Source organism: Arvicanthis niloticus, chromosome 15, assembly GCF_011762505.2.
Source record: "Arvicanthis niloticus isolate mArvNil1 chromosome 15, mArvNil1.pat.X, whole genome shotgun sequence".
In the NCBI taxonomy this organism is placed as follows: Eukaryota; Metazoa; Chordata; class Mammalia; order Rodentia; family Muridae; genus Arvicanthis; species Arvicanthis niloticus.
This window is the reverse complement of record NC_047672.1, coordinates 39,879,996-39,885,995: the sequence shown is the minus strand read 5'-3', so window position 1 is coordinate 39,885,995 and position 6,000 is coordinate 39,879,996.

Here is a 6,000-nt window from a genome sequence, read left to right as displayed (position 1 = left end):
ACAAAGAACAAAGCCCTTTTTTTTAAATTTAATTTTATTTATTTATTTTTTTATTGGTCCAATTCCAGTGTGATGGGTTTTTGTTTTTATCTTATTGTATTTTATTATTATGTCACTGAAGCCTATTACTTTTCTGATGAGAGACAGAAAGGGGGTGGATCAGGATGGGAGAGGAGATGTGGAGGATCTGAGAGCAGTAGAGGGAGGGGAAGCCATACTCAGGATATTGTTCGTAAGAGAAAAAAGTCGAATTTCAAAAAAAAAGGAAAAAAGTCATTGAACACAAATACAATAACAATAGATGAAAAAAGTGGCTATGAATTTGGAAAAGAATGGGGAGAGGTGTCTGGGAGGGTTTAAAGGGACAGAGGGAAGGGAGAAATGTAATTAAAATAGAATTTTAAAAGTAAACAAAGATGTAATTGACTATTAAAAAAATTAAAAGAATGAGGGCAGAGCAGAAGTGCCCCAGGCAACAGAAGGTCAGAGCAACGTGTGAAGAAAGTGTGGGAAAGAAACATTCGAGGGGCTGAAGAGATGGCTCAGGGGTTAGTAGCACTAGCTGCTGTTGCAAAAGATCTGAGCTCAGTTCTCAGCACTTAACATGGTGGTTCACAACCATCTACGACTCCAGTTCCAGAGGATCTCAGTCCCTCTTTTGACCTCTGCAGGCACCAGGACACATGTGGCACAAGTCCATACATGCAGACAAAACACACATGAAATAGATAAATGTGCTGAGGCAGATCTCCACACCTCTGCCCACCACAGCCTAAGGACTTCTTTGCAGAGTCCTCAGCGCCAGATGAAGATGGGATTACTTCCCTGCCCTAGCCCAAAGTCATTTTCCTGTCTGAAGCCTACTTCCTTGTTCTAGCCTAAAATTTAGATTTCTGTCTGAAATTACTTCTTTGTTCTAGCCTAATGTCAGATTCCTGTCTGAAATTACTTCTTTGTTCTAGCCTAATGTCACGATTTCTGCCTGAGCCTACGTCCTTGTCCTTGGCCCATGTCATATTCCTGCCAAGCAGGCCCATTTCTTGTCCCATGTCAGACTTAAGCTACATTTTTGTTAACTACCTCTTCCCATTGTAAGTGATATAACTATCTACAGAGAGAACAGAAAGATGCATGTTCTGACTAATTGTAGTTGTGCAGAAAATTAACCACTTCTTCTGCTCAAACACCATAAGCAATATGGAAGCTTTTATGACTAGAAAAAGACATGGGATTTTTCTCCACAGCAAGTAGGAAATCCACTTAGCAGGAGAAGCCGACTGAGTGTACTCAGATTTAATTCTGACACAGCCTGAAGATAGAGTCAGATCCCAAAGGAGCCGAATCTCACCACTCTACTGCTCTCATTTCAGATGCCAGCCTAAAGCCTCAAGTTGGTTTTACCTGTGCTTCAGAATTCAGTGCCACAAAATAGCCATCTTAAATGAAAGAATAAGGAGGCTGGAGAAATGACTTAGTAATTAAGAGTACTTGCTGTTCCTTCAGAGGACCTAGGTTTAGTTCTCAGCATCCACACGGCAGCTTCACAGTCAACTATAATTGCAGTCCTAGGGGATCCTATGGCATTTGACCTCCTTTGGCTCCAGGCTTGCACATGGTACACAAACACACATGCCGTTTAAACACTCAAAATTTTAAAAAGAATAAAAAGAGTGTTTATAAATTTGCATATGACACATTATTAAATATGCTCTGGACAAGATGGAACTTTTTTTTGACGAGTCATTAAGAACCAAATCTAAAATTATTTTTAGAACCAAAAAAAACTTTTTGGTGTGTGTGTGTGTGTGTGTGTGTATGTGTTGGAGACAGCATCTTGCTATATCCCCTAAAGCTATTCTGAAACTCTTTGTATAGCCCAGGTTGGCCTAGAATTCAGGACCATCCTTCATCAGGTTCCCATACTATTATAGACTGGAGCATGACCAGGCTCGCCCAAATCTTTTATTGCTACCTTTATACATTTAAAATACACATTAAAATTGAAAGAATGTTTTCCAAACAAATTTCTGATTCCAAACCTTCAGATATTGTTTCTCCTTATCTAATCTGGCCCATGCTGAAAGCCTAAGGCCTGTTCATATGAGGAAATGTGTAGGGTTATGTGGTCCCGTATCTGCTCACCACAGGGCTCAACCACTTGGGGAGGCAGGACGAGGAAGTGACCTCACTTACCCCATGTCAATGGGCCAGGCTGTAGGGCAGCCCCGGGACACTGCTCTAGGAGTGGGGAAGCACAATCTGAGGTGAGAGACAGCTGGATCTGGCTTCGGGGGTGCCCCAGGCCTGCAAGGGGGCGGGGGCCATCTGGTTCTCAGGCTCTCAGACACCCAGGTGCTGCTGGAAGCCATGGAGAATCGAGAAGGAGTGGGGGCCCACTGACTGGATCTAGCCTGGGGTGGGGAGTGGAAGAGGGGGGAAACTCTGTCTGGTCCTAGGAGAGGAGGTCTTGGTCAACAGTGGTGGTGGCTTGAGCTGTGTGATGGCCATGGCTAGGAGAGGGGCAGAGAGGCTTTTGCTAAGGGAGATTAAATAGCGGCTCTGTAGGCGAAAGCCTTCTCTATGGCTCTCCACAATGGATCTTATGAAAAGAGGTCGCCCATGGTTTTAAGGCATTTATTGTCATAGTGTAAAGTGGATGAGTAAAACTGTGCCCCTCTTCTCAGATGGGCCTGAGATTAAATAACTTTTGCAGGAGGAATGTCTGGAAAGGAGGAAATCTTATTGGCTAAGCCCTCCAGTTCTTTAGGTAATCATGTACAATGGAGATCTGTCTTGAGCCTCCATGACTATAGGTCATTAAGTGGAGGGGCTTGGGACCTTGCCCTTAAGTGACGATGGGCCACAAATCTGGGGGGGAGGGGGTGTGTGTGCAGCTGTGGCTAGTGACAGCGGTCTGGTGCCAGGACTTAGCAAAATGCCTACCGTCCCTTCAGGGTCATCAGGGTTTCAAGCCTTAGCTCAACCGGGAACCATGGTGCCTTTCACAGTTCCACAGAAATGACCTTTGCATTGTGCCTCAGACTGGCCAAATCAGCAAAGCAGTCAATAGGTAGAGTCCTGAAAATCATTCCTCCATCACAGGGACTAGAAATTGTTATGAGTCTGGGGATCATTCAGAGATTTACCAGTCTGATTGTGAACAAGTTTTAACAAAGAAGTTTTTATTAAATACATTCCAGGGCCATGAATACTGGCCAAGTCCACACCCGAGACTCTGTTCAGAGAATTGGGCCAAACTACATCAATTGTGGGCTTATAAAAGCAAAACTCATAAGGTTACCTTCTTCGCCTTTCTTCAATCAGAGGTAAACACATACACTGACATACTTCCTGCCTACATGTGACCAAACACATATCCTGTGCACTTGGAGGGCAATCAAGCTTGCTTACAGAAGTGAAAATTCATGGCTTGTTATCTTACATAAAACAATAGTCCTTAGGATTCCAGGAAGTCATCTGTCTGTGGGCAAATAGGGTGTACAGGTTAGAGGTGTTTTTGTGTTATAGAAATCTTAAGCACATTACTTTAAATTTAAAGCATAGCTTTAGGCATTACAAAATACATTAGCTATGCAAGGAAGTGACTATAAACCACTTTAGAACACTATGCTATGCCCATGGTATCTCCAACTTATTGTATTACACAATTTCTGTTAATTCTAAGGACACCCATTCAAGAAGCTTCTCAGAGTGTGGTGGAAGGAAATCTGAAGTGGAGACATGTAGTGATTGATATGGTTTTGTCTTTGAATGGCCCAAAGTCAATGTGTTGAAGTTGCCAACACCTGTTGCTTTTGAGAGATGGTAGAACCTTTAGGTATCTTCTAATAAAAGGGAATTAAGTAAGTAGGGGCAGGACTTTGAAGGGGATATTGGGACCCTGACTCATCCTTTTTCTCTCTTTGCTTCCAGTTGTCATGAGGTGAAAACTTTCTTGTCACATAATCCTTGGCTTGGTGTATTAACCTTATCACAGTCCTAAAAGCTGCATATCCAAGAGACCAAGATTGGAAATCTTTGAAAGTAGGGTCAACATTGATGAGAACATACATCCTATTTAATAATAATTTGACTTTCAAAATACAACTGATCATCTCATTAATAATAAATGGAAATAGTATATGTATTATGACATTTTCATTGTGAGTGAGAAATAATATTTTGCCCAATATTTAGAGTATTTTTCCTTTTGCAAATGTTTTATGCTACACCGAATTGACTTCAACCAAACAATTCATTAACAGATATCATTTGCAAATCATCTCAAATTAGCTATCAGAAAGGACATAGAGATATGGTTTCTGCCTTAATCTGGATTTTTTTTTGTTGTGTCAGAGAAAAAGTCATTTTGTCCAGTGACTATATTTCTGGCACTGAAGTGAGGATTTTGTTTTGTTTTGTTTGTTTGTTTTGTTTTTCGAGACAGGGTTTTTCTGTGTAGCCCTGGCTGTCCTGGAACTCACTCTGTAGACCAGGCTGGCCTCGAACACAGAAATCCGCCTGCCTCTGCCTCCCAAGTGCTGGGATTAAAGGCGTGTGCCACCACCACCAGGCTGAAGTGAGGATTTTATCTAGATTCAAGGAAGATGACATTTGGGGAAACATTTCTAGCTGAATATTGAGCCATCCTAGAACTAATAAGTCCTTGTGAACACAGTGGTGTGAGTGTGGCTTACAATGGGATCTCAAGGATCATAAAGGAATGATAAAGAGACAGAAATGTTAACTCTGATTAAATCAGTACCCATGGTACAAAGATATTATTGAAATGTTATACCTTACTTCAGAAGTATGTATAACTGCTATTGAAGACCCCCAAACTCGGGAGACCATTCCTCAAGTCTCAGGAAATCACGACCATCCCAAAATCACAAGAAACCATACCTGGATGCAATCAGCAGAGGTTTATTGGGGAGAGTTGGCTAGTCAACGGTTAAAACTGCTCATTCAAGCAGGAACAGAATTTTGACAAAAGGCCCACAAGCTGAGGGTTTTGTTTGTTTGTTTGTTTGTTTTGTTTTTTTTTTTTTTTAAATATAGCATAGGTTGGGGAAAGGAAGGCATTTTCTCTCCGTTACACATGATTGGTTATTTTACAAATTTTGAAGAAGAAGACCAAGAGAGGGAGGGGTAACCAAGAACAGTGGAACATTCTAGAGGAATCTAGCCCAAATGATCCAGAGTCATGTGAAAATCACTCTGCACACTCATTTCTCTCAAGAATGTAGCTTTACCACGGTCACTGTGCCCCACCCTGTCATTTACCAACTATTTCAGATTAACTATTTTTCTTCCCTGAGGCTTGAGGAATGTTAATCTAGCAAGTGTCCTCTGATTCAGGGATAATGTCCTCCACCTGGAATGTGTCCCGGGGCAGTGAAGGCCTGAAATCTTATTTTCAGTTCCGAGTTCTGGAACTTACACTCTTTCTGCTCAGGTCTAAGGCAAAGAAAAAGCCTGCATATTTTTTCACAAAATGGTCTTTATAATTTTTCACTCTACATCCCCACTTTTTCTTATTAGGTTATGATTTTCATCATAAAAACTCAATTATTAATAAGTCTATTCTCACCACACTTTTTCTGATGTGGATCTTTAGAAAAGTTTAAATTCTAGTGTCATCATAATTATCATTTTTTGACCTAAAGCTCTATATTGATGGCGCAACACAAAGAGGTGAATAGCACTTATCCTTCCTCTAACAAAAGTTACTAATTTATTTAAAATGTAAGGACCCATGGTTCACAAGTGGTTCAGCAAGGGAGGATAATAAGGTTGTCAACCAAGGGGACTTATTGAATGAACTCTCGAATCAACTTTGCTGCACCTCTCTATCTTTCTGTCTCTGGTCTAACCTTAGCAGCACACAGACTTCCTTCTTTAAGAAACAGCAAGTCTAAACTGCTTTGTTGGCCATAGCTACTCTTCTGCCCATAGCTGTTCTGCTGAAATTAACTGCTCTAATTATAATTACTTGGC